At 37.8% G+C, this 24,895-nt stretch overlaps 1 pseudogene; it reads left to right on the top strand.

The window, feature by feature from the left end:
• Window positions 1–1,646: 1,646 nt before the first annotated feature.
• On the top strand, window positions 1,647–1,745 carry LOC114198728 (U2 spliceosomal RNA; annotated as a pseudogene).
• Window positions 1,746–24,895: the final 23,150 nt, after the last annotated feature.

Below are 24,895 nucleotides of genomic sequence, written 5' to 3'. Positions count from 1 at the left end.
CCATAAAAATGTACCACAAACTATGTGACTCAGAACTATAGAAACGTGTTGTCTCACAGCTCTGGAGGCCAAAGTTTTGAAATCGAGGCATAGGCAAGGCCATGCTTCCTCCTAAGGCTCCAGGAAAATGGCCTCACTCCCAGTGTCTGGAAGCCTCAGTTGTTTGCTGGCATTAGGTGGCCATTTCTCTTTGTGTCTCTCTTTGTGTCTTCCCTGTGTGTGTCCATCTCTGTGTCCAGATTCCCCTTTTATAGAGACATCAGTCACATTGTATGGATATGGTCACATTCTGAAGTCCCAAGGTTATGATTTCAACCTCTCTTTCTAGGAGGACACAATTCAACTTATAACAATAGGGAAAAAGGATACTGTGGGAAACAGCTATTACAAAAATGACCAAATCACACCCATACTTCACATTGTATACCAGGATAAAATCTAAACAAATCAGAGATTTAAATATAAAAACTAGACTCAATAACATCTCTAGTAGGAAATATGAGTGAATACTTTTAAAAAGTGAGAGGCATACTTTTTTAACTAGAAGTCAAAATCCAAAATAATAAAATGCCATAGCAATACATTTAACTATAGAAAAGTATTTTTAGAAACATTTTGATTGGCAAATATTCCCCCACTAAAATGAAAGTAAAATGAAAAGGACAAACTACAAGAGATATTTTCGAATTCTATCAAAAAAAAAATAATAACGCTTCCAAAAAAAGTAAGGAAGGTCTTAAAAATTGAAGGGAAAAACCCCTCCAAAAAAGTCTGAGAATAAGCGAAATATAGAAAGTATATTTTACACATACAAAAATAAGATCAACTTCACTTAAAATAATGGAATTGAATATTATAGCTACACTGAAATAGTATTTCTCCCTTATCAGTCTGCCAAATCCAAAAGTTTCACAGCATACTTCATTGAGAACCCTATGGGAAAAGAGGTGCTTCCCCACAGTGCTTATGGAAACATGATGATTCCACATGTATGGAGGAATTTGGCCATATTAGGACAGTAAACACACATTACTCTTTGACCAAGAAAAATCATTTCCAAAGTATAACTCAAAAATAAAAAATGACTTATGCACAAAATGACTTAGGCATACAACTATGCCTGTTGAGATATTATTTATACTGGCAGATTCCTATCAATAGTGATTGCTTGAACAGACCATGATATACTCACAAGAAGGAACACCAATAGCCCATTTTTTAAAAAAGAAGGAAGAATGGCAAAGATCTCTCTACAATGATATAAAGTGAGCTCCGTGAAATTTGTTCAGTGGGATCAATAAGGTCTAGAACATGATACATACTGTGATTCTTTTGTGTAATAAATGGGAAGAAATGTGCATTTGCTGTTTTATGCAAAGAGAAAGATAGTAAAGATAACCTCAAAACTAATAAAAAGGTTATCGTAGGGGAGGTAAAAAAACATGGGGGAGTCAGCTATTTTTGGAAGAGAAGTGAGATTTATCTAAATATTGTCTCTATTTCTTATACACTTGTGTTTCCATACTCAAAAATGAAATTACATTTAAAAAGCAATCGCTAAGATTTGCAAACAAACTGAAATAAATGTACCTGTGTACCAACTTGATGACATAATCATAGAGATGTGAATTAAAGTGACATTAAATAACGCTTCTCAGCCTTTTGGCTAAGATCAAGTGTAGTATCTGTTCTTATCAGTTTAATGAAGTGACATTAAAATACAATATTTTGACTATTCATCCTCAGTAGCCATTCTCAAGTGACCATAAAAACTGAAGTCTTAAAGTACACTTAGTAATCTAATTTTTTGTAGAAATGTTGATACTATTATTTTCATTATTTTATTTATATTGTAGAAAAATGCAAATAAGTAATTCATTAATGTTACTAGGAATCAAGCTTTTTACAGTAGGAGAAAAGAAATTTTATATATATATATATATATATATATATATAAAATTGTCCAGACTATATTTCTAGAAAGTCTTATTCTCTGGAAAATCACCAAACCACGTATCAAAGATGTTTGTGTACATGATTTAATTTACTAATGAATCACTGAAGCACAAGTAATATCTACAAATATAGAAATTAAAAAACATCATGGTCTTTATACCACAAAGAATAACTCTTAATGTATGCAAATTTTTAAAAACATCATTTAAGAGACTAAAAGATCCTAGGATGGCATGCAGGATGTGACAAAATAATCTAATCATCTAATTATATTACAAATGTACAAAACAGCTCACTGAAAGGGGAAAAGTTGCTAATCTAAGTAACTTTGGAAATGAACAGTCTATAAATATAAAGGCAAAAGACATTATACATAAGCACTATACTCTAACACGGTTTCCCCTGGGGTGTGGGGTCACAGCTCTGATACTGCTATATATTTAGATTGTAATAGAACAATTAAATAAATGGATGGCCGATGGTGGGAGCCAGGTTTCTCACTGTTGGAGTGAGAGGTTGTGGGTAAGTGAGTGGAAAAGACTAGAAAGATCTGTTAGATCCAAGACATCAGGATGAATTTATGTTTAGCTTAATATAGATACAGATGGTTACACACAGAAACATTTATAGATATGCATATAAACACAGGTTAATATATACAAACATACATTTCCTCATTCTGTCAGCTGAGCATACCTAGAAGCAACAGTATCCCAGTAGCAAGGAGTATATCTAGAATCCAGATCTTGGTTTTTAATGCTATGCTCCAATAACTGGAATCAGAATTCTTTGGAGAAATTTTTGATTCTAAAATTAGGACAGGAAATATACAAGATGGGACTGGGGCATATGGTAGTGACAGAAATTAAACACACACACACACACACCAAGTGATTGATAATGGGGACATGTGAAAGGGACCCAGGAACCCACTAAAAGAACTTCCAGCAGACAAAGATGGAACAATTTTAGCAACAAAATAATTTTTAATTATAACTTAAAGTATAAAATAAATATCCATGATTCCAAGTTGTTATAAATGAATGATAAATAAATGGGGAAGAAGAGACAAATCTCCCTTGCACAAGTATTCCAAAACAATGTATGTGGTTGTCTGTTCTCTGGGCTGTGGAGCAAAACTTCCATCTCCTTAAGTGTGAGCTGCCCATGTGAACTGGCTTTGAAAGAGGACAGACAGTAAGGAAAAGGGACAGGGAAGCAGGGGAGAGTAAATCTGACAAACATTCCATTAGCCAGGTGACCGAGGTCAACAGCAGTTATCATTTATCTATCATGTTGATATAACGTGATATCCTATCCTTGATAGGATATATTGAAAATACCTCTGTGATCCTATGATCTTTACTCAAAATTCATAAGGCCAGTCTAATCATGAGAAAAGTACTGGGAAAAATTGAGGCACATATTTAAAATACTTGACTAGTACCCTTCCAAACTATCAAAGTCATCGAAAATGAGGACAATCTGAGAAAGGGTCATAGCCAAGAGAAGCCTAAGGAAATGTGACTTCTCCTACATTTTTTTACTCTTTTTATAGAGGGCGAGAGAGCGCGAGAGAAAGAGTGGGTGAGCTGGGGCTGAGGGAGAGGGAGAGAGAGAACCTCAAGCAGGCTCCACCCCCAGCACGGGGCCTGAGGCAGGGCTCCATCTCATGACTCTGAGATCATGACCTGAGCCAAAACCAAGAGTCCGATGCTCAACTGACTGAGCCACCCAGGTGTTCCAGGAGTCAGGACTTTAAACATAATGTGGTAGGTGTCCTGAATGGGATCTTGAAACAGAAAAAGAACAGAGATAAAAACTAAGGCAACTGAGATAAAGTACTGACTGCCATTAATAATAATGTATGAACATCCATTCACTAATTATTGCAGATGTACCACATTCATGTAAGATGTTAATAATATGTGAACTTTTTGTACTATTATCCCAGTTTTTCTGTAAACCTAAAACTGTTATAAAATGAAAATTTTATTTTAAAAAATGACATAGTTACATAGGGGTACATTATTTTAAAACTAGAAGAAACCTAGAGCTATTTCAATATAACCCTACCCTCTTGTTTCCCATGAAGGTAAATTGATGCCAAAAGAGAATAAATGACATGCGTGACCTCATATGGCATCAAAACTTGCTTCGAGTTGTAACCATTTCATTTTATCCTGAATGTTAATACAAGCTCACAGTGACTTGAACCCAAAAACCACCTTTAGAGTTTGTTTGAAATCACTCAGGGACCAGAAATTCTTTCCAAAAGGTTAACAAAAATTAGTCAAATTGTTAAAAGACTTGTCCAAAATTCTTGTACCTACCAAGATAACACTTACCTACAGAATTAATAGCAATGTTTTCAGGGGCTTTCTCCAAAGGGAAGACAAAAGACCTCAGACAGTGGTGCAATGCCTCAGTTGAATTCTTAGGTTTTTAATCTGGCCTAGAGCCTTAAAACCTAAAGTTTTCAGGTCACAGAAATAAGCAGGTATGGGAAAACTAATTGCACCCATCAATCCTAGAAGAGGCTAAAATCTAATGTAGGAAGTCATTTAGTTGACTTACAGGTAATGAGACATATAAGTGTCTCATAAACCATGATGCCAGTGTTAACATGGTCAGCCCACATTTAGTACTCAGACCAACATGAGAAACCATTTTATAACCCAAGGGTGCTCAGGCAGCCCAGAACCAGAGCACGGAAGTTTAAGTTGGCCGATTGAATAGGTAATGGATTTAAGCTCCTCTATCCTGTGGAGATGATTTTGCCACAGGAAACTACTTCATTAGGGCAATATTATCATCTCTGCCTCCTTGGTTTGTCTCTCCCAGGGTTGTCAATCTGATGCACACTCAAATTATCTGGGGGACTCTGAAAAAATGATGGTGCTGGAGCCCCACCCCAGGGGTAGGTAGGCCTCAAGTCCCATCACCCTGGCACTTGTAAATAGCTCCACGGATTCATCTAATATAAAGCCATAGTTGCAAATCACTGATCTACATCCTCTATTCCTCCTGCCTAGCCTCCACACACCACTTTTGAAAGCCAAATTATTTTGTTCTGGGACTTCTATTTCAAAGAATTATAAAAGCTAAAATGATAATGGGAATTTTCTATTTTAACAGGCAAATGCTACCAGTTTAACCACACACACACTCACACACACACACACACACACACACACACACACACACAGTATGCTGGTGAATTGTAATGTTCAATTCAAATGAAATATATCTTTATTTATATACACTTTTATGTTATCCTACAGAAGAAAAGGAATTTTATTTCTGTGAGACATTTCTTTCAGTTAGAGATTATCTCGCTCCATCTTCTCCTGGATCTACTCAAAGGGCAGCCTGCATCATCGTTGTCATATGCAAGAGAGGGGGTAGGAAGTGGGCTTGATATTTATTAGTTTGTAAAGTGTTACATTATTATTTCATGAAGTGTTGTTCCTGGGTTTCTATGGTTCTAAATGGCCAATTGTCTATGATGTGCCTTTGCTCAAATTCCCAGTGCTAGAAATGGGACTTGGAAGTGTCAAGAGACATTGAATATGACTCGTGGGCTTGTCCCTTCCCCTCTTCCTCCTGCTCAACTTACAGTGTGTGAAAAACTCACCAGATTTTCCCTCTAGCAAAGAGAGAACAAGAACACAGACTAGAATAAAAACGTGGTCCAAACAGGTTTTTTCCCCTTGTTATACTTCTTATTGATGATTCCTGATTCGATATGAGAATATAGAAGCATTATGTTTGAAAGTTACATTTTTAATTTTGTAAATAATTATAAAATGTTCTTTCTTAAAATAAAAATTAAACTTGACAAAGGAATTCAAAATTTCCAACTAATATTAGAAGAGAGGCACGGAAGGGGAATCTGAGATTTTATAATAAAAACATAAAAAGGCAGGGGTTAGTGCTACTAATGTGACAGCATTCTAATATTCTAGGCCCAAGAACTCGTCCCATTAAGTGATTGTGTACCTTTCTTGGCTATCCACTACTTGTATGGTTTAATACTCAAAGGGTAACTGAATCACCCCATTTCTAAATATTGGTGTCATTTTGGCCACCAGCCACATTTATACTATAAATACATTTACTTTCACCTTTCACTTCTTCAAGGCCTTGGCTAGGAATACATGCACATGTGACTGCTTTTATATATCCGGCTTCATCAAACACATCTGCCATCCTTCAATACATCTGCCTACTAACTATTTGACTCAATTATATGCAACATTTTTCCTCAAACCGATTTCCATGAGGCCCATTCTAAAACGTTTCAGAAATAAGATGTGGAGTCTGTTTTTGCTCTACCATCTTGCTTTCATTTTGCTTCATTATAATCCCTTGGTTTAATTTTTTTTAAAGATTTTATTTATTTATTTGACAGAGAGAGACACAGCGAGAGAGGGAACACAAGCAGGGGGAGTGGGAGAGGGAGAAGCAGGCTTCCCACAGAGCAGGGAACGGGATGTGGGGCTCGATCCCAGGACCCTGGGATCATGACCTGAGCCAAAGGCAGATGCTTAATGACTGAGCCACCCAGGTGCCCCTCCCTTGGTTTAATTTTTATCCCATGAGTAGTGGCCTGGAAGGTGTGGTTCCCCCTTTCCCAGAATTCAGTGGGAGTAACTTTCATTCTAGAGCGGACACCAGGAATTTAGCTCCGAAGTTCCAAGAGGCTAAGCCTTAGCTGTATTTCAGGACTGGAGGAAAGTCAGGAAAGGGAGCCTGCAGTATTCTTGTTCCTACCTTCCTCTGTTTGTGCAGCACCATCTTTCAGAAGCTAGGGAAACATAAAAGGAAAATAACCAAGATACCCTCTAATTATCGGTACATTTAAAAGATAAAGGAAAAGGGCAAATTTAGGCCTCGACTTGTTCTAGTTGACAACAATTAAGGGATTTTTGCAATACCTAGACTCAACCCAATCACACCTGGCACCACTCACTTTTCCTAGAAATTTCACTCCACTTCACAATTTAGAGAAAGAAAGTCAGAGCCAGCAAGCTGCGTATTCATAGGAATTTACAGTGGATTTGTAATGCATGCCTGTATCCATTTGTCTTTATCTGATTGTTCTCCCCTTCAGTCTCCCTCACACACACCTCCTCCTACCTCACACTGCCCCGCTCCCATTAGGTTGATTTATTTGAAAGCAGTAGCAAGACTCTCCAAAAACCTAGCTAGGGGCACCTGGGTGGCTCAGTCAGTTAAGCATCGACTCTTGATTTCAGCTCAGGTCATGATCTCAAGGTCATGAGATTGAGCCCCATGTGGGGTTCCACACCCAACATGGGGATTCTCTCTCTACCTCTCCCTCTGCCCCTTCCTTCCCCACACCCTGCTCACGCATCCTTGCTCTCACTCTCTCTCAACCTCTCTCTTCCCAAAAAAACAAAACAAAACAAAACAAAAATCAAAAACCAAAAAACAACCCAGCTAAAATAACTAAAGAAAGTTGAATGATTTGGGGGCTTGCAAACAAAAGAGAATTTAAAAAGTCATTGATTGCTTTGACCAAGTCCTCAGAGGCAGTCTCTAGAAGAATACCCATGGTGGTTCCAACAAAGTTATCCACTGCAGCAGCTAAGAGTAATTCACATTATATGATGCCTCCCCACCTTTATCTCTCCCAATTCTCTGTGTAATATCTTACATTTCAAGGTTTTATAGGAGCTAAGCATGCCTCAAATACTACTGCACTCACACCTGTTGTCAGTCATTTTAACAACAGTTCAGTCCAGTTGAGCACTCTCTATATGCCCAGTATACCTAGTGGTACTGGAGTATAAAAATGAAATTAGGCACAGGCTCTGCCCTCAAGGTACTTATCATCCAATAGAGGAAGGCATCCATATAAATATGCAAATCGATGTGTAAGTACTAATGGAAGATGTATGCATATGTATTTAGTAACTCCGAAGGAGCTCTTAGATATATCTAAAATTTCAGAAAAGGAGAGGAAATGACATGCAGATGAGAGTTAGGGGAATAGACACGGGAAACCTTTTACAGAGGGGTACAATGAATCAAGTATGAAACAGAGTGGTAAACATGGTTAACTTCAAGTAGTTAAGCAGTATATAAATATCAAGGGTAAGGCATTGAGGGCAAGGATCAAAGTATAGCAGTGGGTTGAAGATGGTTCAAAGAAGCTTCAGAAGACTAAGAAATTTAGACTCATTCTGTAGGTGATAAGGAGTCAGTTAAAGGACTTAAAGCTTAAAATGACTTAATAATTTTCTGACTTGAAGGTCTAAAGGAAAGGGGATGCCATTCATTGGTCAAGAGAACACATCATGAGAGACCAGACTGAGGAACAAGGATGGCATGGTGACTTTGGTTCTCAACGTGCTGAGTTGGAGAAGGCTGTGGAACACTCAACTTGAGTATTTTCAGTAAGCTGTCAGGCCTGTAAGTCTCAAGGTATACGCTAAAGGTAACAATGGAGATTTAGCAGTGATTGGCATTTGGACAGTCATAAAACTACAAAAGTAGATTATACTGATTAATGGAAGCATGTGGAAGGAAGGAAGGTACTGAGCCAGAAATGGAACCTTGAAGAACACTATCCTTTGAGGCGATCACAGGATTCCAGAAAGGATTGGATCAGGACAGTTCTTCCTTTTGAAAAATGCCCACTAGAATTACTTGTGTCACATTCTCAAAATACACATGTTCAGTTCCTACTACTAGATTCTCAGATCTGACTCAACACCTCTTATCAGGGGCCTGGACATGTGTAGTCTGAAAAAGTTTCATATTGATTCTGATTTGTGCTTCTAGTTTGACACTGAAGTAGAGAGTTTCAAAACGTATAGGTGGGAATGACACAGACAGGGCCTGTAAAGGATCCATGATGTTGATGAGATGGGGGTCACTGGTGACTTCTTGAATGAACCAATGGAAGGAAAGGAAAAGAAACTAGATTACACTCAAATACTGTATTAGTTATCTATTGTTACATAAAAAAAATACTACAAATTCAGCAGCTCAAAAACACACATGTATTATCTCATAGTTTCTGTGGGAGTTGGTGAACAGCTGAGTCTTATGCTTAGGGTCTCACAAGATCACAATTATCAAGTAGGCTGCATTCTTATCTGGAGGCTCAAAGGGAAGGAATTCATTTTCAAGCTCGCTCAGGTTGTTCTCAGAATTTGCTTCTTTGAAGTTGTAAGACTGAGGGCCCCAGCCTCCTGCTGGTTGGATGCTGGAGGCTGGAGTCTGCCTTCAACATCCAGAGGTTGCCTGTGGTTTCTTGCCATGAAGGCTTCCCCAACATGGACACTTACTTCATCAAACCAGCATGAGGAGTCTCACGAATGAGTCTCCTAGCAAAACAAAATCCTATATAATAGAATATAATCACAAAAGTGGCATCTGTCATCTTTGCTATCTTCTACTAGGTAGAAACAAGTCATATGTCCTGCTCACACTCAAGGGGAGGAGGTTCTACAAAGACATGCTCACCAGGAGGTGGAAATCACAGGGCACTTTTGGAATCTTCCTGCTACAAACTCCTTACCTTAAACATATTCTGTGCCTAGGTCTTCATTTTTAAAGGTGATTGAGTGAAGACATGTAGAGGTTAATGCATTGAAATAAAGGTTTAATATTACTCACAGTTCCCCTAGAAATAAGAGGCATGACTTGCCACACAAGGCCACAGGAGAAACACCAGGTTTAAGCCAGGAAGCAGAAGCAGGAACAAGAGACAGGTTTAGACTAGAGTCTTTACTGGGAGTTTCCACAGGAAAGACAAGACAGGACAAAGTAAACTATTTAGGATTGGTTAGTTTAAATAATTTCAGCTGGCTTTGGGCTATAGCAGTAGTCTCTAGTTGCCTGGCACCTGTTCTGTATTGGGAGAGGTCATAGAGAAGACCCAACTCCTGGTTGGCCCTCCTACTGGAGACTCCTCACCACCTCCTTTGTCCTTAGATTTACATTCTGTTTGCCTTCCCTGCTCCCAGAGGCTCCCCCAAGGACATAACCTTGAGATAGTTTTGTGGTGTTGAGACAATCTGGATGGTGTAAGTGACTAACCCCAGTTAAGGCCTCTATATAAACTTTTAAGATTTGGCTGATGAGTAGGGATACTAATCTTAGTCCAGCCAAGAGAAGCCTTCTCTGTAAATTAAACCTGCCTTGCCCTTTACACCTGCCACCTACCAATCTGGAGTATTGCCTCTTTCTTCAGTATCTCCCTGCCTTTCACTCACGGGGGCCAATTTCATATTACACCAGGGAAGCTTCTGAAGAGTTTTTGAACCAACACCTTGGGATGATTCAAGCAAAGGAATATTGCTTTCTGGGGTGTATGGGCTGATGGAGAAGGCATGCCTCTAGATTGGGTAGTTTACATGTCAAAGACAGGCTCCAAGCTAGATCCTTTGTTCTTTCTAAGAACTGGCTAGCCCCAGGAGGGGCAGTTTCTTCCCAGACAGAAAGGCATTTTAAGATGTCAAAACATAATAATATACACAAAATTAAAATATTATTAATATAAAATATCTGTATGTTTTCTGTACTATATTTGTTGCCAGGATAGAAGTAGGGGGAAGATCAAATAAAGAAAAGAAACAGAAAAGTAAACAGAAATAAAAGTATGTGAATATACCCTCAAGAAGCCCATTTATAAATAGGCCATATTACCCCTTACCCAAGCTTAAAAACAGCATCTTGGATTTCTCTTTGACTCCAGGACTAAATGAGGCCAGAAAGAAAAAGATCAGAAAGACCTGCATTTAGTACAGAAAAGAAAAGCAACCAGTATGATAGTGATATTTGTGGCGAAATAGAATTCATGACTGCAAATGAGCAACATCTTCCTATTCCATAGACATCTTTGGGTTCTTCGTGCCAATGCACGCAATGGTCTTTTGCCTATTGGCCTTTCTAAAATAAGAGACATAAAATCTAATGCACTATCTCAAATCTCCCTAGAGGGAAGATATTCTCTGATCTTTCTCTTTCTGATCTTTGCTTCTCCCAATTTCCTCCTCTCTCCCTTCTCTCTCTCTCAAACACACACACACACACACACGCACACACACACACACACACACACACACTCATATTCCTTCTCTCCTAAGATCACACACTCTGGAATCAAATAAATCTGGTTCAATCATTGACTCAGCCATTTTTTTCTACTTAATTTCTTGGAAGTAGGGATGCAAATTATAATTATCTCAGACGGTTATTTTGAAATTTTAATACGATAATATGAGTAATGCACAAAGCACAATAACTAAGCACAAGGAATCTATTGTGATGGTATCAATGACAATAATGATTTTGACAATGGTGATAATGGTAATGATATTAGGGAATATAGATATGATGGTGGTAATTTCTATGCATAGACTTGTGGAGCAGCTGCCAATAAATTAACTATTTCAGCAAAAAGGGAAGCATTATCAACATTGGCACATGATGTCCTAACCCTTACCCCAACCCTGATGAAAGAGAGTTTCAGGACACATGATGACTGGCAAAATCAATAACTCACAGTTTGAGGCACTTAGATGTTGCCCAATGAAAGGAGTCAAATAAGGTTCAGAGTGGATTCAAACAAGGTTTGTTAGTTTTTCGTTCTTGTTTATGTTTTAAAGGAACATCAGTTGACAGATTAGTCAGGAACATTTACTGGCCACACACAGAAGGGAGTCTCAAAGGTAGTGAAAGATGATGCCTGGAATGCTCCATATTTAGGCATATTCGATCTAACTCTCTGGGGGCGCTGGGCTGCTCTAAAATCACACAAATGATGGAGATTACTAATGTGACCATATTATCAACTCCAAAGGAGTGTTAGAAAGGCAAGTCTGATTTGGAGGCATGAACAAAAGAGATTACTGGTGTGACCACAGGAATGAGAGAAGCCCGGAAGGACTCATGTAGAAAGACTAAATGAGCCATTGAAATGATATTTTTGAAAGCTTTAATGGAGTGAAACAAAGCTTATAGTGCAATTTTAAGTGGAAAAAAAGCAGTATTCAAAATTGTACATACAATAAATAATTTGAAAAATACAAAATCTAGCTTATCTCTATATTACCGTCTCATCCCTACCACAAATCCCTAAGATGACAGGAAAAAGAATTATGATGTTAATAACGGTCACTGATATTTGGATGGCAAATTACTTAAGGCAATTGGCTTTTTCCTTATCATTTTTTATTTTTCCAAAAAATTCACAATGTGTTGAATTAACTATACAATTGATAAAAATAAGAAAATTCTGTTTCCTTGGCCTGTACTTCACCTTGCTGACTCCTACTTAATCTCCCTGCTCATTTACTCTTACTTTATCAAGGAGGAAGAGAACAACAGTCGCAGCAATGTAGGTTAGGAGCCCTGTCATTATCCCCAGGGCACCTGGGTTCACCCATGCCTCTTGTCATATGCACTGTAGTTAATTTTCTGTTTCTCCTCTAGACGGTAAGCTCTGAGAATGGGGACCATGTGTGACTTTATCACTGCTACATCCCAGTGCTTATAATACCTGTCCCATAGTAAGGATAGAAAAAATAAAGAACTGATGCAAAAATTGTACCTAAAAAAAGAGAGGATTGTGTCTAAGATACCGTGAAAATTCAGGAGCATCAGGGGGCATGAGGGAGGTATTACTTTAGTGGTGAGTAATACCAGAAGGGCCTCCCAAGCAAAGGGGTGTCTCTGAAGAAGAACCCAGGGGAACCAAGGCAAGGAAGAGAAACTTCTGCCGAAACAGTTATAGCCAGCTGAGGGCAAAAGGATGTGGGGTGCTCATAGTATGACCACTGAAGTTCAGTAATAAAGTCTTCAGTGTATATAAGGGGCTGAAAGGACACTGTCCATGCTTTGGAGGAGAGAATTGGCTGGGAAGACTGAACGGAGATTTTGTCCCTAGGACTAGACAAAATTATTAGTGGCAAGACCAGGGCCATTCCCTGTGCTCTAAAAAGGAAACAGAGGCTCCTGGTTTGGGGATCTTGAAACTGCCACATCATCCTCCATCTGCAGCCTCTTCAGGAGGCCTGACAGAAGCTCCCGCTCTTCTCCCCCCAGGTAAACTGGGAGAGGAGGGGGGATGGTGAGGGGGACATGAGCTAATAGTCAATACAGGGACAAGCAAACGCAAACTCTCCCTGCAGGCACACCACCAGGAGCCTCTTGCCCCCCTGCTGTTTTTGAAGGGATGGTAGCTTTGTTTGTATTCTTTTGAAAAAAAAAAAAAAATTTGCAAGTGAAACTTGTTATCCTGGTTAACCCACTAGCTGACAAAATATCTCTTTATGACTGAACTCAAAGCCAGTTATTGTCAGCTTCCTGTTTTAAAAGCTGCTTTGGTTTCTGGACCCATAAGAGTTGTTGAGTTAAACCTGCTTTAAGAATCTGAGTGTCTATGGTGGGGAATGTTATTATTGAAAAAGACTATAGGAAACAGGCTGATGTCTTGGGTCTTCCGCTAGGCTCTGCTGTCATGAGAGAATTATTACAAATCCAATGCACCACTTCAGAAAGATTTTAATTACAAAGAAATTGGAGCATTAGGTGGCTATCTCCAGAACACTTCGAGTAGCTTAAACTGGTCAAAGTCTATGTCTTTCTCAAAAAAGTTCTTGAAGAACAGCCAGAGTAACAACAATAACAAAAAAAAAGAAAGAAAGAAAGAAGAAAGAAAGAAAGAAAGAAAGAAAGAAAGAAAGAAAGAAAGAAAGAAAGAAAGAAAGAAAGAAAAAGAAAAAGAAAAAGAAAAAATTCCTGTGTCTAAAGATGCTGTGAAAATTCAGGAGCATCAGATAATCAAAGATCCTGCAATGTACTGCAGTCTTCTGCTTCAAATTGGAAAATGCTATTTGATCTCTCTGAGTCCACTCATTTGTGACTACTATGAGAATTAATTCTCAGATCATATTGGAGCCTAAAATGTGTTTATGACATGAAAACACTTTTAAGGCTTTGAATTGATATGGCATGGCCTTTGGTGTTGTTATAAGAACCTTCTGTGTGAGGTATTATGTTACAGCAGGCAGACTTTTAATTTTAGTTTGATATAGAAAATGCTTCCTTCATAACTTTTATGGACCTGAAGAAAAGTATTTGCTGATACTTACAATGCAGAATGGTTGTCGGTGTGTGTATTATTCAGCATTCTGGATTGAAAGCAATGGAAACTGATTCTGGGTAAATATAATAGAAGGAAATTTACTGGAAAGATAAGAAGGAAGTCACAGAACTGATGGGAGGCTGGAGAACTAGGCTTACAAAGGAACAGGCATCAAAGAAGCTCCAAGGTATTAGGAGGAAGCACAGCAGTCATTTCATAGCAGAAAATTTCTAGTCAGCTAGAAATTAAATGATCTCTACCTAACATTATGTTCAAGAGCCACTAGGTCAAGATTCAAAGCCTCAGGGAATGAGTAGCATAGAGGAGGAGAAGAAACAGAAAGGCAGCTATACCTCACACCCAGAGTATACACAATGAGGAACTGCCCCAAAAGGACAACAGGGTGTTTTGTAAGGAACGATCGAATGTGGTCAGCCCAAAGATGGTAAATGGTCATTCTAGTCTGATAGTTATAGGAGGTGGATGCAGAAAGGACCTTTAGAGATGAGATAGCATCACCCACATGTTGGACACAGCCAGGTTCCCTGACTTTGGGAAAACACACTAGCCAAAATATCAAATTAGTGCACCAAGTACTTTAGTCTGGTTTTAAAAAGGGCATTTTTTTTTAACTCTGTAGAACAAGTTGGGTTTACATTATAAAGAATACAATGGTCATTTTAGAAAAGCTTCCCAAAATGCATAAAAACAACAAAAAAGAATATATTATCATTCACAATTCTAGCATTCCAATTACTGACATGATTCCAGTTATTTGTTTTGTTTGCATGCACATTTCCCAAATATGTATATATATTCTTCTTTTCTCCTTATCTTCATAACAAGAATTTCCCATGTCATTAAAAGCATCTTGCAACATTATTTTAATGGCTGCATAATATTCCATGAAGTCACTATTCTCTTTAGGAACTGTTTATTTTGTTATCATCATTAAAAATAAATGTCAACAAACAGCTTGGTACATAAAGCTTTTTTTTCCATTTTAACTTAAATATGAATTACTTACAGTAGAAATATTAGATAAAAAGATCTAAAACATTTCAAGCTCTGCCAAATGCAAACCTTATTTGATTTCCAATCTGCTAGGTGGGTATGAGGATAGCAAATCTCATTATCTTAAGATATATTCTTTGAAAGATTTTGTTTATTTATTTTTATTATTTTAGAGAGAGAGCGCGAGAGCATGAGTGAGCAGGGGGAGGGGCAGAGGGTGAGAATCTCAAGCAGATTCTGCACTGAGTGTGGAGCCAATGGGGGCGGGGTACTGGATCTCATGACCCTGAGATCATGACCTGAGCCCAAACCAAGAGCCCGACACTTAACTGACTGAGATACCAGATGTCCCTCATTGTCTTCAGATTTAAATATTATAATTAAAAATACATTTGAGGGGCGCCTGGGTGGCTCAGTCGTTAGGCGTCTGCCTTTGGCTCAGGTCAAGATCCCAGAGTCCTGGGATTGAGCCCCACATCAGGCTCCCTGCTCCACGGGAGGCCTGCTTCTCCCTCTCCCACTCCCCCCTGCTTGTGTTCCCTCTCTCGCTGTGTTTCTCTCTGTCAAATAAATAAATAAAATCTTTTAAAAAAATACATTTGATAATTTAATAGTCAAAATGAATCTCTATCGTTTTTAGCTATGCTTCCTTGTTTTGTACTTCTCTGAATGTTGGTGAGCTTCACAGGGCTAATGAAAGATATAGTAAAAAGAGTGCCAGAAGGGACCTGACATCCAGCTTGTCCATTTATCAACAGTGGGAGTTGGGGCAAGTCATTTAACCTCTCCAAACCTCTTTCCTCATTCACAAAATAGAGAAATAGCAACCATCACAGTGTTGTAAAGAATGAATGAAGTCATTCTATATAAAATTACTTTGTAAAATACAAAGTTATCTATAAAGCAAAGGGTTTTCTTACGTGTCAATATATTTTGGAAGTTTGGATACAGGGTGTCCAGAAAAATCTCATCTAAGTACATACCTACTTTCATATAAGCCCAGCACCATAACGTAAACTACAGAAGTCCCTGCTGTGTTTATGTATGTCAAATCTAATGTTGCTGTCAGCAGAAAGTACCTGACTGAAATTAGGCCCTTTCCTCACCTGGCAATGCAGTAGCAAATTAACTTTTTTCTTATAGTTTAACAGAATCACATCTGCCTCTCAGAATTTTACCAATATCAAAATTGGAGTGCAGTATAGCAAAAGAATGAAGAGAAATCCCAACCTCAACCCATTATATGTCCCTCAGCATGTTATGCATTAAGGATATTTGCAAGATTCACTCCCCTAAAATTTTTTACACCACTTTCCCCAGAGCTCAGGATGAGTTACACCAACAGTTACAGTGCCATACAATTAAAAACATCACAAAGGACAGATAAACGAACCAAGTAATCCCCACTAGTTATCACTAGACCAACGGAAACTTGGTCTCACAGAACTATGTGCCTACTAAGTCAGGAAGTTTGTAATTATCAACATGCCAGGGATTTTAATAGAGAATCAGGAAAATGTCAATGATAGGCTTTTTTTTTCTTTCTTTCTTCCTTTTTTCTTTTTACATTCTAGTGTGCTCTTATTCCAGTAACACCTAGAGTTCCTGAACTTCAAGATAAAGCTTGTCCTGCCTAGAGAGTGATCTAAAAGGGATAGAGAGCCTTGGAAGAATCAAAGTGTATTCTTAATTTTATGTTGCAGTGTGGGTGTGTATAGTCCTCAAAGATTTATTTTCAAAGGAAATTAATTACAAACCCACCCACTTCAAGGTGAGGGACAACAGAAAAGCACAGCGAAGGTTTTCTATGATGTTGTCTTTTAAAAATAAAGTGTTGGATAAGTTCCCTTGAAGAAATATTGGTGGATTCATCTAAAACATGACTCATTGTCACAAATTCTATTAAACCTGTGTGTTTCTAAGGAAATCACGTGTTCCAAAACAACAACATAGCTCCAGGTAATAAAAGACCAATTCATATAGAAAGCAAGCATTGTTAGAGTTCTATATTCTATGCCAGGTTTTTTGTCCATGCTATTCTAAGGAACTATGGGTGGCAATATCAGGTGGTTTACAATACAAGTTCCAGAGTCAGACTGCCTTGGTTCAATTCAAAGCATTTCCAGGCACAAAGCAGTGTGTTTTGGGAAAGATGCTAAATATGCAGCGCCTCAGTCTTCCCCTCTGCAACATGAGAAGAGTAATAGATTCTACATCTTAGACTTGTCATCAGTATTAAATAATTTGTGTAGAACAATTATTGCAGTTCCTGGCACGTATGAAATGCTGAATTATTATTATGAGAATGAATCCTTCAAGAATCTGGGTAGAAAAATAAAGGTTTTCCTAATTAAGCAAATTTTAGAAATCATTATTATAGTTTTATCTCTGTGGAGATTCACAACATCAATTTAGTCATTCAAGGCTCTGAAAAGTCCTGCCCATGTTTAACACATGTTTACTCAACCTATTTAACCACACACTTATTTTGAGTTTTTCTGCATTATGCTTGTAAGCCTCTCTCCTCATCATCCCCTCCAAGTCAACGTTTCATTTATTCATGGAGTAACAATTCAAAACCTCCTTTTAGAAGCAAAAAGTTTAAGACAGGATTACAAATGTAAGTCCCACTTCGTAGAGAGTGTGAAGGTGGTTTGGCTATGAGGTCTGTCCCCTCTCTGATCTGTGTTTAGGATAACCAGGCTTGTGTCCTCCTCACACAGGGTCTGAAGGAAGAGCCTTCTTAGATATTGGAGAAATCTTCTACAAGCAGGGTTTATAAGAAGCTTTTGTTTCCTCCTAGGACTTCCTCTTCATCTAGTGAACCCCTAAAGCCCCAGGAAAGAGAATCTCCATCAATGGGATTTTGTATATGCTATGCAAATTACTGTTGTTTGAATTACCAAAACCCCTGAGGCTTTTATGCCTTGTGTTGCTTTGAAGGGCTTTGAATGCGCCAGTGCCTCTTTTGGTTAAGTAAGTGAAGAGAGATCTTTTTTGGATTTAGCTAGTTTATAGAAAAATGCCAAGGCCTTTGGTACTGGTAATCCTGGCATGAAGACGTTGCTCAAGTTTATTCCCAGGGATGTCAGAGTGTGGACCTGACCCATGATAGTCATATTTCCTGTCTCAGCTCCTGGGTCCGGGGATTCCCTGCTATATTCTTTGTTACTTATTGATACGAGATTTTTTTTTTTCTACTCTCCTTTAGGCTAATCTATAAATATGCAATGTGGTGAGAAGGTGGCTGGTGTCTTTCTCCTGGACATTTTTGTCCCATGTGTACACTACTGGTTATTCCAGATGCAGCCCAGGCACTTTCTATGAAGATTCAGGAGATCTTGTACTATTTCTCTGCTCAAGTTGTTCATAAAAAAAATTGATATTACTAGCACTTTGCATAACTCATGGTGTGGGTTACCATGTATTCTTTGCAATTTTAAATAAATAAAAATGATTCAAGATGAAATGTATTGGAAAAACCCCTTGACCCACATACTATGTTCTGAAGCAAGGGGTATTCTGATTGGCCTACCTTGGATTATGTGACTCCCTAAAACCAATCACCAGGAACTTGCATGTGTGATGAGGCTACCACAGTAACCATGGAAATGGGGGAAGTTCCTAAAAAAGAATAAGTTGTAGAAATCCTAGAGATCCAGTTGAGAGGAGAAACACGGTAAAAGACAAAACCTGGGAACTAGGTTCAGGCCAGGCAATATGGGACTTACAAACCACATTAGTAAATGTTGAATGTGATCAAAGACCTCAGTAAGCATCTCTCATGGCCACAGGTACCTTTGGGCTTGTTTGACTTGGCTTGGCTCTGTGTCACATTCACCTTGTGCCAGTTACAAAATTTTGCCCTACCGGTTTCAGCCACATGACATAAATCCCACTAAATCACCACTTCCAACCTTCTTTGAGAGCTATTTCAGGTGTATTATACCTACCACCAAATGTTTTGTACCCTACCACTCCCCCCACCAGATGATTCTTAAACTTCTTAATTCTACTGGGATGACTCAGAATTTTCCTTCATAGTCCTTGTGACTACTTGTAATTGTATATTGATCTGTGTGATTATTTGTCTAGTGTGTATCTCTACCAACCAACTTAAAGCCCTCTGAAGTCAGGACCCATATTTCTCTTGATCTCTTTTCTATTCCCAGAGCTTAGTAAAATGCCTAGCACTACAGGTGTGTGAAAAATGTTTATGGAATGGATAAATTAATAAACATAATATATTCCAATAATTTCCTGAGTATAGAATGTTCTTTCACCCTCCTGTGCTGCTGGATATGTGACATGCCCCTTCTCAGAGTCTCTGCATGGAAAGCTTTTGTTCCTGTGTTGTGACAACTGATTGTTTTCTCTTCTACACTGTCCCAGACTTCCCATTTCCTCTCAGAAAAATAGATGCTTCCTCTATATGACCCTAATAACCCAGTGCATACGTTCATAATGACAAGCCATTGCACTTCATTTTAAATTATGTTTCTATTACCTACTATGACTGTAGAGTGAGTTTGTTAAAAGCAGGTAACTTTGCATCAGCAACGACTAGTAAAGTGCTCACAACACAGTAGTTAACTAATAAACGTTCCTTAAATTAGTGAGTGAAGTGAGAAAAACAATATTTTGTCACTGAAAGGGGCTGCAGAGTTTCCCTTGTTTCATAAATGAGAAAGTAGAGTTACAAATATTATTTTGTCTTCCAAATCAACCAGATGGTGAGTCACGTGTCTCTCTTGCCCATTGTTGTATCTTTAATGTCTAGTATTTGACACAGTATATATGTTCAATGAATAATGTTTAAATGTTATAGTTTAGAATCTCATTTTTAATTAGTGATAATGCTAGTTCAAGAAGTAGGGTATTAAAATGCCAGATTCATCTTCTATCTTTCAAGGTGTGCCCCTTTATAAAACACTGACTGTTCTCTTGTAGCTGTTTTCAAAGGTAAGGAAAAGCAGCTATGCATTTCCAATTTAATAAAATAATCCCCTTTGACTCTGTTTCCTCCTTTTTTCCTCAATTCTGAGTTTGATCTCCCTCCCTTGAAAGACTGGCATAATCTAAACTCTCCAAAGATTCAGTTCAAATCCAAATCAAATAGTCAACCATGAGCATAGAGCAGCTACAGCTGTGGTTCTTGGAAAGCAAACCGGGTCAGTGAATATTGATATAGGGCTGGCATACAAGCCCTTCTGTTCCCTTGTCCATTTGTAAAATACCCCCACATCTTTCAAAATTTATCTCCAGCATCCTCTACTAAAACTAGTTAAATAAATTATAGTGGTTTCTTCACAACAAGGTGTTTTGTAGCCATTAGAAATCTTTCAGAGAATTTTAAATGAATAGGTGAAATAGTAGTACTAAGTGATGAACTGGGAAAAAAAATCATATGATCTCAATTTTGAGATAAATGGATAAGAAAAAAATAGAAGAAACTAAATCATAATATTAAGAGTGGTTTTTGAGAGTCATAATTCTCTAGTAAATGTCTTCCTCTTATTTTTTACCTATTTTCCAAATTTTTTCAATGAGTATGTAAAACTCTATAACCAGCTAAAAGTAATGTTGTGATATTTAAGTCCAATCCATTCATATGAAAGGATCTGCAATTAGTCATTTATATATCAGTGTAGTTTTATTTTATTACTTTACCCCATCTGGAGGCATTTTCTTTGAAGTTCTCTTTCTCATTGAGAAATAAAAGATTTTATTTCCAGTCAAAGGACGTTCCAAAATAAGAGGAGAGTTAAGAAGTCTGTGGAACACATTGGTATGCTGGAACGAACATGGATTTTTGCAATCAGAAAGATTTGGGTTGAGTCTCAGGTCTGCGCCTTACTAGAAGGATGATCTTCGCTAAATTGATTGAGCTCTCTGAAATCTATTTTCTTCATCTGAAGATTGGAATTGTTAATGAGGAGAAGAAATGGGTAGAGTAAGAGGAATAGATATGGAACGCTGAAGATAAGCTGGACTGAGTTGGTCAGATAAAGTGGGGGAAAAGAGGAGCAATGACTTAGATTCAAGGCAAGAAACTACAAAGTTTATTTAGTGTCTATCTTGTCCTACAGTGTGTTTTTCTTTGAATATAAACTTTACTGGGCTGAACAAGACTTAAGTGACAATTTTATAAACCACATGGCTAAAGTGGTTGGCTTGGGTTATACAAAGAGTAATCTAGATTAGGCGTTGGGTGTGTCAATTTTTTCTCTACATTAGTATCACCTGGAGACATTTAAAAACTGATGCCTAGGATCCTTCTCAAATCAGTGAAGGTGAGGAAAAAAAATTCAGACATTTATCATTTTAAAAAGACTTTTCAGGAGATTCTAATATGCAGACAGATTTGAGAACGAATGAGCTAGGTTTATTTTCTTTCCTATTTTCCTGTCTGTGTGTGGATCCCTTCTAACGGTCTTTTCCCTGTGATTTAAAGAATGTTTACAGCCAGACTCTTCTCAAATGGAAGATAAACATCAGGGCTACTATATCAGTAGAAACTGAACCTACATCTTTATATCAAGGAGTATTATGGAGTGACAGAGACTAGGATAATTTGGAGAGCATTTACCCTGTCTTAAGGGGCATCTGTCACTCACTCAGCTCATGCCAATTGTTGCCGGGGGGGAATGCCTGCCCACTGTTAGAGATCTTCATCCTCCCAAAAGAGAAAGCAGAACTCAAGATTTTGTATAACATCACTTGTTTTTAAATGTTTTAAATATCAATTTTATATAACATTGTAGGGGTCAAACCATGTCTGTGGGCCAATTCTACCTTCTAGCCACTGGTTTGTGAATTGGGGCTAAAATATGACATAAATATCTATTAAGGAAACTTGGATGGGCTGGAGAAATGGGCTAGTTCAATGATATGCATCAGCTATGAAACTGAGTATAGATAGCTTCAGGCTGTCGAGGTGGTGGCTCATACCTTTGCACAAGGGAAACGGCACCTGCACTGATATTGGCAGAGTGTAGTCCTTAAGCCTGCTCACCTGGTTTGGGTTCATGCCCAGAGACCCAAGCCAATCCCTGCAGGGGCCATAATGATAATTCCTAACACACTGGAGGTAACATATGTAATGTACGTATCATAGCACCTGGACATAGAAGACATGCAATAAGTGTTTGCTTTCTCATCCCCTCCTACTTTGCTGCTTTTCCTCCTCTTCCACTCTCCTCTTGCCTTGATATCTAAAATTTGACATCTCATCTCCTCCAGGATAGCCTTGGTCAATGCAATTGACAACTGCTGCCATCATTGTCTTTAGAGCTTTTAAATATATGATTTAAACAGTTATTGAGTGTTTTCCTTCCCTCTCACAGATCAGCAAGAGATTTTGAAAGAGTGATTCTAAGGCAAAATGGTATAAAAGAAGGGCAATTTGGCAATATCTATATAAATGTGAAGTACACATCCTCTTTGATTTAAGAATTCATCTAGGAATTTCTCCTACAGATAGGTAGATATATTTATTCAGAGACACACAGATTTGAAACACTTGGTGCAGCCTGTGTGTGTATGTGTGTGTGTGTGTGTGTGTGTGTGTGTGTGTGTATGTATATGTGATTTCAAAAACTGAGAACAACCTAAGTATTTATCAAAAGGGAATACATATTTATACAACAGGACATTCTAAAACAGCATTTCTCAATCAACCAATGGTGATTTTGCACCCCAGGGGACATTTGGTAATTTCTGGACTACTTTTGGTTTCCATAACTGGGGAGATGCTACTGTTATCTAGTGGGCCAGAAATGCTGCTAAACACCTTAGAATGCACATGACTGCCATCCAAAACAAAGAATTATCTGACCCCAAATATCCATAGTGCCAAGATCGAGAAACCGTGGCTCTGAAGTTACTAAAAAGAATGAGTGAGCTCTGTATGTGCTGACAAGAAGTGATCTTGGAGATATTTTATTAGAGGAAGTAAGGCACCATCTATTCTCTTTTGTGTAACTGAGAAGAGTAAACACGCACACACGCAACAGACATATACATATATACTCATAGTAATATATATAATATATATATGTGTATATATTATATATATATATATATATATATACATGCTCATATATTGAGAGAATATTTCTGGGGAAATATATTTAAAAATTTCCCAACAATGGTTGCTTCTGGAGATAGGTCTAGAGAGCTGGAGATCCACAGTAGAGTGATAAACATTGAACTTTATTTTATGCACTTTTGTATTGTTTGATGTTTTCAGCTTATTGAAACTTATTTCATTGCCAGTTGAAATTTATATTTTGTGGTCGATGTTAAGTAAAGTGGGTAAAGGTAAAATGGGACAGTGGCCTCTATGTCTCTTTCTCTATTCCCTTCCCTTCCTTCCAAAAGGTATCCTCCAATTTAGGATATCAGGACTCTTATCACAGGGGTCTCCCAGGAAAAGTTCAGCCATCAGTAACTTTTACTTTAATAAAAATCTAATTAAAATGTAAACTCTGCTAGCAAGGTTTATGTTTTAAACCTTGTTTTTCAAATTCTATTGGGTCATAAAAGACTGTGTCATGTGTAGTAGGATTTTAAGTGTGGAGTATATTCGGGAGTCTGGAAGGTGGTTTTGAAGTTGCTGGGATGTGCCAACAATGGACGCATCTCCTGCTTGCTCTTGGGTTGAGTCTTTGAGCAATTTCCTCTTGAAACTGTACTACTTGCATGCTCAGAGCATTCATGAAACTTCACAGCAGATTAGCTCATCAATGTATACTACAAGCTCCAAGGAAACATAACAACTTCTGGTTTGATTTTTGGGATTCACTTTTGTTTCCAACTAAATCTAAAATTAAGAACTCTACCCCTAATTTCAAGAATCAATCATGACATTTTCCAGTTAACTGATGGTCATTCCATATGACAAGAATCTCTAAAAATTTTAAGTTTTGTCTAATTGAAAAATAAATACTCCAATATATAAATGAAGCTTCATGGAGTCTTCAATTTCTATCAAACAAGAAAACAATCTAAGGCTGATGTAGTTACATAGGTTGTAAGAAAGAAAATTCCAAAAGTTGGAGGTGGGGGTAGGGGCTAGTATTAGATATATTAAATAACTTTGACATATAAAGGGCTGTATGATTCTATCAACATTTATATTGTGTGTATTTAGAATTTTTCAAGGCAGTAAATACTTTTTTAATATGCCACTTCTTTACTATGTAAAATACTCCTTTATAGATTGGCCTCTTGGTTATATCAGCCCTTCCAATCAAGCATCCAATTGTAATCCTGGCTCCCTCCCTTAAATCAGTTTTCACTAGTTGTATATTAAATATACAGCCAATACTATATAGTTATGATCTCCATCTGCAGACTCTGATATTTTTCAATGGCCCTAGGAAGATTTCCTTTGGGTACTTTGAACAGAGACAAAATAGGCAATCGGCTATCCTGAAGCAATTATAAAGCTGGGTTGTTCAATTTTGTATGGTGAGAATTCATTTGCCTTACTCCTAACCTAACATCACTGCATATAAATGCAATAAAAACTATAGGCTCAGACTCAATCCTGGCATCACATATCAGAACATTGTATCTTATCAAAAACATTTCTCAGGTGAAATAAGCTGCATATAGTTACAGAAATGCTTGAGCCATAAATGTGATTGCCGTAAAAAAAAAAAATCACATTAAGCAAAAGGTCTACCATTTAGAGAGTCAAAAAAGCCATCTAACATGTTCTCCAAAAAGAAATTTTCGGTTTCTGCCGGTGAATCCCAAATTAAAATACTTTTCAGTGAGCCAAAGACTATG

This window comes from Eumetopias jubatus, unplaced genomic scaffold, assembly GCF_037043125.1.
Source record: "Eumetopias jubatus isolate StellerSeaLion01/CBP00866 unplaced genomic scaffold, mEumJub1_p1.0 scaffold_2, whole genome shotgun sequence".
Taxonomy (NCBI): Eukaryota; Metazoa; Chordata; class Mammalia; order Carnivora; family Otariidae; genus Eumetopias; species Eumetopias jubatus.
The sequence above is the reverse complement of the archived record's forward strand: the minus strand, read 5'-3'. Positions and strand labels throughout refer to the sequence as shown.